Source organism: Cupressus sempervirens, chromosome 10 (assembly GCF_028749045.1).
Source record: "Cupressus sempervirens isolate cs-2001-9-10 chromosome 10, ASM2874904v1, whole genome shotgun sequence".
NCBI lineage: Eukaryota > Viridiplantae > Streptophyta > Pinopsida > Cupressales > Cupressaceae > Cupressus > Cupressus sempervirens.
The window spans coordinates 901675736-901688557 of NC_143127.1; positions in this window are offsets into that span (position 1 = coordinate 901675736).

Genomic DNA, 12822 nt, shown 5'->3' on the forward strand with positions numbered 1-12822 from the left:
TTTGATAAATAAAACCCTCAAATATAATAGCCCCTAACTTATCCCTAACCCTCCATTTAGCCTAATCCACCCCATCCACCCATACTAACCAAGCTTAGCCACTAACTCACCCACCCTCATGAATGCCATTCACTTGAAAATCTCTAACATCCCTACTCTAATCCTAAACCCAATCCTAATCCATCCCCTAAACTTGTCACATTCCCTAAGTAAGCTTAAGACTTTCCTAAGCCAAGCAAAGTCAACAATCTCAACTCCCTCCAAAATATCCCAACCACTAAGCTTCGAATGCAATTACAAAGGCCATAAAGACTCTTACAAGCTCTTACAAGCCATAATGAAGGGTCTTTATGAAGATATTATCCCTTGAGCCTCCTTTGTTGACTCATCCATCCCCTTGCCTCCATCCACTCACCCTGTGACATGTGTCACTCTTTGATTGGTGCTAAACAAGCACAATCCATGTGCTCCCCTTTGAGTGCATCCTAGCCCTCCTTAAGCTTTCATCTCTCCTTGCATCTTAACCCTCCATCCCTCAAGCCCTTAGCCTATAAATTGAATCCCCTCCCAATCCATTTAATCACAATCTTAGAGTTAAAGTTATAATGCCCTTTTGAGAGCCAAAAGCCACCAACCTTAACCTTATAATGCCAAATTGAGAGCTCACAAAGCTACCGATTTTCCATTACCCAACATCCATTGAAGAAACTTTTGAGAACCTTGAGCATACATAGCAAATCTAAGAAAATAGACTCATCCCCAAAGCAAGTGACCATCCTCATTGGGAGAGCCATTCTATGGCTCATGTTCTCATTTGAGGGTTTCACTTTGTCTCTCACATATGTTATGGTTTTTATGATAGTTAATGATTTTATTATTACTTGCTAACATATTTCTCATATACAAAATTCACATAAAACCAACATTACCAAAATAGACTAAAACTCAAAATCAAACAATATAGACAAAGATAAACTCATGGGTTTTAAAAAGGGTGGAAAGTTAGTTACAAGTCCTCCTTGCAAGAAAAGTATTTAGGCTATGGCTGGGATTGGACCTTAACATTATCTCCCCATTCTTGCCATTGAGTTATTGTGATAGGGCATGCTTATCTTTACAATTTAGGAAAGTCGATGCTTGGTACCTACATTCTGCATAAAAGATGAGCATGTACATGTATATAAATATATCTAAACTAAACAAGAAATGGTGGGGAGTGGTACATTGTGTAGATCCTGACTAGTAGGTGACTACAACTCCCTCCCTTAACCACATCAAACACAACAAATAGAAAGATAAAATAGACACATGCACCATACACATGCAAGTACCATAATAATTATAAGTCAAACATCAAATGCTTAGATAAAATAATGCACTGCTATGAATATGAAGTAATCATCATTAAAGAATCATTAATACACTAATAACTACAATCATTAAACAACACATGAAATATAGTCAACTAAGTAATCATCATTCATATATCTCTAGTCCAAATTATAAAATAATATCCTTGAAACTAGCACATCCATGAAATAGGCATAAAAGAGTTTGGTAAATATAATGGAAAAGCAAAGTATAGGTGGGCACTACAATGAGTGTATCCTAACTCTTGAGCATAGTTTGGCAAGGGCTTAGCACGAGTTTTAATAAGGTGAGACATTTCATGCAAGATAGAAATGTTGTTTTCATCATGAGTGATAAGCTTCTTAATAGCTTTGGTAGTGGTAACACTATCAAGATTTGCATTCTCTTATGCAAGACATTTTTTTTAATTTATCAAACTTATGAGAGAGCTTATCAATTGTGGAAGGAGGAACTCTTAAGGATTCATTTTTTATCATGTGAAGAGTGAGAGGAGTTATGATCCATGATAGGATTGAGATCTTGAGGGAAAAAGTTAGTATCATGATGGGTCCTAGGAAGAAAAGAGGAATCATGTTCAAAAGAGCTAGTGAGTCTATGCTTCTACTAAGGGAGATGTTAGAGGTTGTACTGAATGCAATAGAGCTTTAAAAGAGATCACAAGAGAAAATTCTATGCAAATTAATCTAAACCAAGAAAGGGGCACGAGTTAGGTTCACCAAAATATTAAGGTGAAAAATGGATAAGGCTAATGACTTTCATTAACTAACTATTTATACAATGAAAGCTATGTGAGGTGAATTTGACTAAATTAACTATTTTCACACTAAGATCCAATATACAAGAAAGAAGGGTTTCCAAAGATAACTCTCAATATAACCCAACTTAGATTAGAAAAACCAAAAGGAATAAAGGGATTCCAATGCCAAAACCAAATTATATAAAGGAAGTATAGATGGAAGACATATTTCATGTGATGTAAGGTTTGATTAAATATGTGTAAATGTAAATGTGCAATTGAGCTAATTGATTAAATGAGAAGAGTAAGATAGATCTAGGCGCTAAATATATGCAATCAACCCAACTAAGATACGTAGATAGGTCTAGAATAAAGAGTGAAATGAATGATAAAGTAATCACCTTTAAATGTGTCGAGGGATACATCTTTTAACTTTGAAAATCATGGATGTGAGCCTCTAACTTCTAACTACATATTCATGATCACAACAAAAAACCTAGGAAATGATATTTTCTCAAATCCTTAGGAAGATGTTGACCTAACGATAATGTGTTTAGATGCTTTACAAAAAAGTCACTATGTTCCTAAGACATGGTAGAAAAATTGATCCAACTTCTTCATGAATTTTTTAGTTAGTAATTTCCAGATCTATGGTCACAATTTGGCTAGCATGTTCCTACAGATAGTAAAACTTAATTTTTGATTTGGGTGGATGAGGGTTTGGCTTGTTCAAACCCTCAATTGAAGAACCAAGCTTTAAATTAAAATGTAAATATGTAAAGGAAAGAAAGAAAAATTTAAGTATTCACCTTTCTTGTGGAAACCCTTGTCAATAAGGATTTATAATGCTTGTATGTTGAAGATGTTGAATTTTCAATTAAGGATGTAAGAAATCTCAACAAATATAATAGATCTACCAAAACCACATCAGAGAGCCTTAAATGCAAATACGTATCAATAAAGAAGATGATGAATGTCTCAATGTAGATCTCCTCCCTTGATGGCCAAAAAAATGCTAAATCTTAAAGAGGAAATGGTCACTAAGGATCCTTGAATCTTTGAATGCCTTAAATGCTTGATGGAAATCTTTTCACTTGAATGTTTGAATGGATGTGTGTATCTTGTAGGTGATCATGGTTGTTTAATGGATGTGAATATGAGATGCCTAGGATTCCTTTTATACAATTTTTTAACTTTTTTAGCATGAAAACAAAGCAAGCCGACAGGGTCACTCGATTTTAGAATTTACAACCCTGAGAAAAAACTAGCCCTAGGATTTAAAATCCCCAGAGAATAGGTCAACCTAAGTTGATCTATTCCACCATTGGCCTATAGGGATCCAACCCTGAGGTCTCAAAAATTGCATTGGTGAAAGTGAAAGATACAAGACAGAATAGGAGAAAGAGATGATTGAGCACAAATCCATCCATGCTCCATAAGGTCACCAAAGGAAAAGAGCTCAATTAACACCAATCTTATGCATCCCTAAGAAACCCATTCAGGTAACTTGATTTGATCTAATACCTCTTAATAAGCCAAACCCAAAGCATCATATACTTTTCCCTAGACTCCTTCCTCACTTTTCTAGAATCAAAATTTGGGGTTTTATTGATTTTTTCTTCTCTTTACCTTTAATTTTTACATTTTCATTCCTCAATTTTATTTTTTACTCCACCCATCAATTGATTTGATATTATCATGATTATTCTTATCTCCTATATATGACCATCTAGTCCCTGTAGATTTGTAAGCTGCACAGTCTTCTTGAACATCATAAATTATTCTATACTATAGAGAACAATAAGAGAATAGATCTTGAAAGAATTGAAAATAATCTATCTAGGAAAAATCATAGGTTAAATGATCTGGGTTTCTAGGAAATTATGTAGTTTCTTAATGTCATCATTTTTGATGTAGTTTCATCACATAGATACTTAAACACTTAGGAATTATTCATCTTTTTGGAAGTTAAATTAGGAAACTAAGATATTGAGAGGGGGGTGTGGTGAATTAGGCTCTATAAAACTTTTATCTTTCAAAAAAACTTTACTACATTCACTATATTGACATTCCCATATCTAGTTTATGCTTAACTTGTAAAACCAAATGCTAAAATAAGTAAATCTATCTATCAATCACATCTATGAGATGTAAAATCATAACACAAAAATTTGGTTACCTGGAAACTCTCAAAGGTGAAGGTAAAACTAGGGTGGGGATGACACCCAAAAATCTTCACTACTACAGTAACAAAGTTAACATGTTAGGGCTACAATTTGATCACTTTTAATGATCTACCCTGTAAGGGGTCTGCCTTGCTAAAGCTATTTAAGACTATTAGGTCTTACCTTGTTAAAGGATTTTACACTTACAATGAAGTAACGACGGTGTTAGGAGATTTATAAAGGTTTATTAAAACCACTTGGTTAAGAGATTTTCCTTGATTCAATTTGTTAGAAAGTTAACTCAATACCCGATCCTTTGGTCTACACTATAATTGTTGATTATTGGTCTCCTCCTTCCAATCTCTAATCTTATCTCCAATCTAATCTAGTTTTTCTCAATCCTTCACTACTTCATAAGGTTACTAACCTTTATTCTTCACAACTCTCTCATCCATGCAACATCCAAAACTAACTTCATTCTCTTCCTTTGCACACTTCATAATATCTTCTATGATAACTTACTCTTCTATGTTAACATATGGTTTGGATCTACCTATATAAAGACTTTTATGGAGTCTTTTGGATGATTTTTACCTCTTCATCTAATTGGTTGTACTTTTGTCATAGGGATTGGTGATCTACATCAAATGTGAAACAACTTTTTTCTACCATTTTGAAATGGAATAAATTCCATTTTAAGAGTGTTTAGCCCTTTGAGTAAGTGATTTGGGGTCATGTCAAACACCTTGAATAGGTATTTGCATGGATCTAGTTGTTTCCCCCATGTTCTACTTCTCTCCCCCTATTTCCAACCTCTTTCTAACAACTTTCTCTAAGAAACTGAAGGCTTTGACTTTTTGGGTCAGTGACGACCTGAAGGGTCAAGGTCAACCCCAACCTTGACCTAGGTCAAGGATGACTTCAATCCTAACTTAGGATAGAATTGACCTTGACCCTGACCCAAGGTTCAAATTTCAAGTTCCAGAGGTTTTAGGATGTTGGGCTTCAGAAAGTTTCATTTTCCTACTTTTGGATTAGTGTTTTTTGGTTTCATAGTGGTACACTCTTAAATTGCATTTAATCTAGGTCCATTTATAGTGGTTAAGGTTAATTATGATTTAATTATCTAATATCTGGCTCTTTAGAAGCTTGTGCCCTAGATGACTATATAAGGAAGCTTTCTCCTCTCATTTTCTCCATAAGGTGATGATACAAAACTAGAAGAGGATGCATTATTATTTCAGATGATCCATTATCAAGCATTCAAGCACTTAAGCATCCAATTCATCAAAGAGATCCATCGTTAGCCATTGAAGGTTTCAATCTCTATGGAGCCCTCTTGTTGAAGATTTCTCCATTCACATTCATTCAATCCTCTTCTTATGCTAAGATCTATACAAGATTGGTGTTGAAGATCTGATGCCATTGATTTGAGACATCCTACACACAATTCTACATTCATTTGGAGCATCCATACTTGTAAATTCAAGGATTTCAACATAAGCAAGGTAAATAGTTTCATTTAATTTGTTTATTTATATTTCAATTTTAATTACATTTCAAAGTCAATTCCAAACTACATTTTGACCAAGGAAAACCCCCCATCCAAACAAAAATACCATTTTTCTTGTAGGTACAGGTACAAGATAGTGGATTGAATTTTAGATTTGGACACCCTTTTTGATGAACTTTCGAGATCCATCAAAAAAATTTTTTCAAATCCGTGTAGGTTAAGGTCAACTTTTTAGGGTAAGATTGTGCCCTACTATCTAGGTCAAGGTCAACTTACTCTTGGACAGACAAAAGTTAGATGGGCTTTCTCTATCTCAACATTTCTAGTGTAGAGTAGCTTGTAGAATCTCCTAAAACTATATGCATACATTAGAAATCATTAGTTTCTAGATTTTCCTTACTTTAAGGTTAGTATTTGTCAACTATTTATTCAAGATTTCAAGTACATACTTTCTATAGCAGAATATAAGATTTCCTCCTTTCTTCATATTCTCCATTATTTGATCCATCTATGCATTGATCACTTCTTTGTGATTCATCAATTTGGATATTTCCTTCCTATTCATTTTGGTAACTCCCCACCCCCTCCTTTTTATCTTATTCATTTTGGTGAACCCAACATGCTTATGCTCTTTTCTTTTATGGAATTAGATGCCCTATTGTGTTTTGTGGTGTTAGATTTCCTCTTATTTTATCTTTTTGGTGATAGATTTATCTTTTATGTTAAATCTTGCATCCTAATTAGATTTCTCGCTTCTATATTTCAAAAATAAAAAACAAATTATGAAATCTCTTTCAAAATACAAAAATATTTATGCTTTATGTTTCTTAGTTTAGTTCATTTGCATTACATTGGTTTATGAGCTTTACTACTTCTAGTATTTTGGTTAGACGAAGTTGTAGACTTATGGGTTCCTTTGATCCTGAGTCTTCTTCTCCTTTCCTTAGGATCTTCAATGATAATTTGATTAATCATGATTTAAATCCTATTATGGAGCAAAATTATTCTCACTCATCTCATGACAAGGATGTTTCTTTAAGAGTTCCTCCTAAACAAGTCCAAAAACTTTCAACTAAACTTGATAAAATGGGTAATTGACTTATGCAAGAAAACCATAATCAAGATTCTTTTCAAGCTATAGAGGCTCTTAAGAAAGTTATTCATGATAATGATCAAGATGTTAACCTCTTGCATGGTATTACTCACTTGGTGCATTCAAACATTAAACCTTTAGCTCAAGAAGCTCAAGAGTTAGGGTTGATTCCTCCTGTCACTAGTGTAGAACCTTCTTCTATTCCTTTACCTAGTTTTCCTACCTATACTCCTTTGGTGATTGTGATGATTCCCTCTATTCCTATGAGTGTTCCTTTTGTGTCCCTTCCTACATCACAACCTTATTATCATAATATTCCTTTTACTTACTCTAATCCTCTTCCAACTATAGTTCCAAGTGTTCCTTCAATTGTTTCTTCCATTCCTATAGCTTCATATGCTTTACCTTATGTTTCTAATATTTCTATTCCTCTTATTTCCTCTAATGATTCAACAATTATTAGTTTGGCTCAAACTATGTCATCTTTACAACAACTTGCATCCTTCACTCAAAAAAAGTTTAGTATTCCTACATGTGACATGGGAAGTCCTTTGTCTTGGGATACCATTTATACTTCAATTCCTTAGCAAGTTGATATGCTTTGTCTTGAGAATTACAATGGTAAGGGAGACCCTATTCATCATGTAGAAATATTTCAAATCCTTTGTAGTGATTATGCTCATGACCATAGGATTTTCACGACAAGGCCCTACAATGATTTTGTTCTTTTCCTCCTTATTCTATTGATTCATTTCCACAACTTGCCAATGCTTTTATTCAAAAATTTCAAAACAACATTGGCTCACAAGTGTCTTTGACGATTTGATGCATTATAAAAAAAATGTGCTAAGAAAAACTTGACTGAATTTATTGGCAGATTTAAGCATTTACATGCTTAAATTCCCTATCCTATTCTTGAAATTGATATTCAATTTATTTTTGTTTCAAATTTGCAAAAGGATATTAGAGATAAGATTTTTCTTAATGAATTTACTTATTTTCAACAACTTTTTGTAGTGCTTCATCATTATCAATTACAAGTGAGTCAATTTGAGAGCAAAACTCCAATGGCTCTTGTTCCTGTTGATAAAAGTGATGCTGCTCCTAATCCTAACAAATTTCAAAAAATCTATAACTATGTCAAGATAAATAAACAAGCAAGTACAGTTGTTGCATCTCACAATGCCACTTCTACATCCACTACTTTTTGATTAAATCATACATTTACTCCTCTATTTGAATATTTACATTCTATGAATAGGTTATGATTGCATCTAAATATTTGTATTCTAAAGCCTTTTGCCAATATCATTGTCAAAATGGTCATGATATTGAGAAATTTTATTCTTTAAAACATAAGGTTCAAGATTTAATTGACTCTACTACCTTATCTATTGATAATTTTGATGGTAGTGGAAGTAAATTTGTTTCTCCTCCTAATAAAAATCTTCAAATTTATACGAATCATTTACCTTAGGAGGTACTAATACCACAACCACCTTCTATGGATATTGTGTAGATTTAAAGATGGATGATCTTAATCACAATGTTAATCAAGTGGAGCATGTTGTTCAATCTATATCTTGATATCAACCTTAGCTTCAATCTCAAGTAGTATCTCAACCTCAACTAAAACCTAAGCCTAAATTGAAGACTCAACCTAAACCTTGAAAACAACCTAAGAATAAAAGACCTTGAGAACTTGTAATTACCTTCAATGATTTTGAGACTATTAAAGCTCCTAATGGTCCCCTTTATATTTATGCTAGATTTCTCACATATCTACTAATGGTTGTCTTGTTGATCTTACATCCTTAGTCAGTGTTATTACTAAAGAAAATCTTTTTATGAAAAGATTGCAATGTAATTCTTATGATACATCTGATGTGTGGATTCAAACTTGCAATGATTTTCTTTATCCATCATTTGGTTCTGTTAATTTACCGATTGAGCTTTGTGGAAAAATTGTGAACAATACCTTTGTTTTTGTTCCTACTTTTGATCAGTTTCAAGTTAGGCTTGCTTTTTCATGGTTCAATGCCATGCATGTTGTTGCTTCACCTATTCATAAATGTTTTAAATTTTCTCATGATGAAGAAGTGATGACTGTTAATCATGAAGGATTTGAGCAAATATGCAAATCAAATCCATGAAGCCCTTGAATAACTACATGTAGAAAACCTATCACAAAGAAGAAAAAGACAAGAAGAGGCAAGGGTTTGCTATGAAAAGACATGCAAATTGTATATTCAGATGAAGAAAAGATAATAAAGTATGAGGAGATGAATCCTTATAAAAAGAGATTGAAACCCGAAAAGGGTAACCTAAAGTTGAAAGCTATTTAATAATTACAAAATAATTATTAAATAGAGAAAGCAAAAAATGCATCAAGTGAAATCTGAAGAAGGCAAAAAAGGTAATTTAATAAATGAAATTAAATTAACCTTTTTTCTCTAACACCCCCCTTAAGATACAAAACAATGTAAAAACAACAAGGAAACTACAATGCAATGTTGAAAGAAAACTTGGGTCCTAGCAACAAGGCCTGATGAGGTACCCAATCATAAAAAAATCTCTATGAAATGAAGAAATAAAGAAAACCCAATGGAAAAAACTTTACTCCAAAAAGTGATAGCCAAAAACCTAGTGAAGGACTACAGAAGCCTCCAACTAGAGGAATGTTCCAAAAAATAGGAACAAAGAGTGATCATGAAGAAAACCAATGAAGCATGAAGAAGACACAAACACTATCAAAAGGAAACTAATGATCTATAGAACCTCCTCTAAGATAGAACCTAACTAGGTAGAGAAGACTATAATCTGCATCAAATCAGGATGCAAACAAAGGAAAACAATTGAACTCAAAAATATAAATGGCATGAAACACCAAAACCCTCAAAGGTAATCAATCGAACCAAGGAAGGTTGCAACCAAAGTAGGAATGAAAAGAAGAGTGTCTATATGGTAGATGATCCATCTCACCAAAATGTATAGGTATCTAGCCACTATACTAGTACATAGGATCAAATACTATATCACTCCAATGAACCAAGGAAGCATTAGAAACAATAGAAGAATGCCCCCTAGTGTAGAAAAGAGTGAGGTGATTGGAAATTGAGAAAGTGGGCCAAAAATTTCTTTCCAAATAGAAAGAACCAGGAACATTGAGGGTGAGGAAGCGATACAGACACCTATAAAGGCACCTATCATCAACACATCAAGGGGCTAATGTCATGGAAGGGACACTCACTTGACAAAGAAAGAGGGCACTAAAAGGAAAAAAACTATCCCCCATGGAACTTTATAATGTAGTGTGAGTATAGTAAATCATAATGATGAAAAAGATTTCAAAAAGAAAGGAGTGGCACTTTATCTCAGTACATATGCATCAAAATTTTTACAAATGATATCAACAATGATCAAAAAGGGAAAAGAGCTTATACAATAGATAGTACAACCCAAAAGAAGAGATCCCATGCCATGAAAATGATTTCTAGACCTAAAACACCCACGATATTCACCATAGTGCAAAAGAAGTAAAAAAATGATAGAAAGAGCATGGGGTAGAATCTAGAAGAAATTACATCATTTATGAAAACAGGACTAAACCAACTTTCTAAAAGTATAACATTTTCAAAAAATAGAGATGGGATGCTCAAGATATGCCCTCTAGAGTGAAAAATTGAACATCTGGGTTTGACTACCAAAATTGGAAATCAAACTACATCAAAACCAAAAAACTCCTACACCAGTCTCTATCTTGGAACTAGCTTTTTGATGCTTATTTCAGATCAAAAAAATACATTCGTATGCTCAAGTTACAATGAAAAAACCAACAAGGCCATTGGAAATGCATTAAAAAAATGTTTTAATAAGTTTTTAAAAAAATAAAAAATAAAAGTCTTGCACTATCGATAGAGTAGCAGCTAAGCAGCAAAGGGGTGGTGGGTAATGGGTAGAGCCACTAAGTGGTGAGTGCAGGGGTGTTGCTAGTGGTTAGTTAACCACCGCAACATAAAATGCCATTTTAAAAATAAATTGTAATTTTTGATTAAATAGACACTTGGGAGTATGTGCAGAGGTTGTATGACCCTGCCAGGAAAAATAATGTTGCCTCCCTAATCAATGTTGTCCAAAATAGAGAAACTTTATATGGAAATAGGGGTTTTGATGCCTTCTAAATCCATCCATGAGGTTTGTTTGGCCTCAAGCTGCTCTAAAAATTATTAACCACCTTATTTTCTCAGGAAATTCCTAAAAAACTCTAGATTTGATCCATCAAACCCTTGTTCTCCCTTTTTCTCCAAATATTGAACAAGCCACAATAGATCTAGCTCTAATACCATGAATGATTTGAGAAAATATGCAAATTAGATCCATGAAGCCCTCGAATACATGCATGTAGAAAAGTTGTCATAGAGAAGAAAAAGACAAGAAGAGGAAAGGGTTTGCTCAGAAAAACATGCAAATTGTTTATTCAAATGAAGAAAAGATAATAAATTACAAAGAGATCAATCCTTATAAAATAAGATCAAAACCTAAAAAGGGTTACCTAATAAGTTATAGAGGGTAACCTAAAGGTGAAAGCTATTTAATAATTATTAAATAGAGAAAGAAAAAAATACATAAAGCAAAATCTTAAGAAGGAAGAAATGGTAATTTAATAAATAAAATAAAACAAACATTTTTCTCTAACAAATCATAGTTTATATCACCCTTCTAGGCCCATGGATTGTGCTACACTTGACTTCTTTTGGCCTTCATTACCTAATTCATGTCCTCAAGTTGATCATCTTTTATGCTCATATAAGCCTATAAGTATCGTAAGATTCTCGAGTTAAGCTTACCTCCTATAGATCTTAATTGTGGTCTTTTGCCTACATCTACCAGACCTCCTTTATCTATGGCTTCTACATCTATTAATCAAGCTCCTCATATTTCTTATTCATCTAATGATAATCCTATTAATCCTCCTATAGAATCTGTGAAGGATCTAGTAATTATTCCTCCTAGTTCTCAACACATTTCAAACAAGAGAAAACACAATGAATCTATTAATGAATGTTGTAAAATGAGTCATGCTCAAGATCAAGCTCATAATTTTTTTCTTCAAAAATCTTTACCTTCTTCAGATACAACTATGCATGATGTGTTAGAAGAAGTTGTTGCTAATAATGAAGTTAAGATGCATGATTTTGATGATTTCATTCGTATCTTAGATTCTATTTTGATTAATTTAGATAAGAAAATACTCTTGATGATACTGATCATGTTAATGATGAATATGAAACTATTGACATTGACATTGATTTATCTAATATGCTTTCATTGTAATTGACACTTACACTTAGTATCGAACATTGTGATTCTTAATAAGATCCTTTTATGGAACTAACTATCATTCCTACTATGTTGGATATAGTCCTTCTTATGAGTTACCCAACTTCCCTAAATGATATAGAATGAGATGGGGAGAGTAGATGACATGCTTGATTGGCATGTCCTTTATGGTATCTTTTTTGTGTGTTTGCCTATCGTATTGTGCTTCTCCCATGATGTGTTTGCCAAATGTTGTTAGATTCTTTTATACAATCCTTGTTGCTCTATTGGTGCAAAGTGATAAGAGAATTGAACCTATTGTACCATTCCTCTATATGTATCTCTATTATTCCATATTATGTTTCATGTTATGTTGTACTTATGCTATTGTTTGTAAATGTTTCCTTATGTAATCTGCTTAGATTTGTGACTTGATAGCACTAATTCTTTTTGGTCTCTAGGTCCTGGTTCAAAATGATTCTTCTTTGTATCTATTTTGTGATCTTTCCTCCTTTGTGATTGCAGTTCTACTTTCTTTGGGTAATGATGTCAATTCATTTGCAATAATATCATATCTATATTATCTTATGATCATACTGACCCCCCAACAAGTAGATCCCTTCTG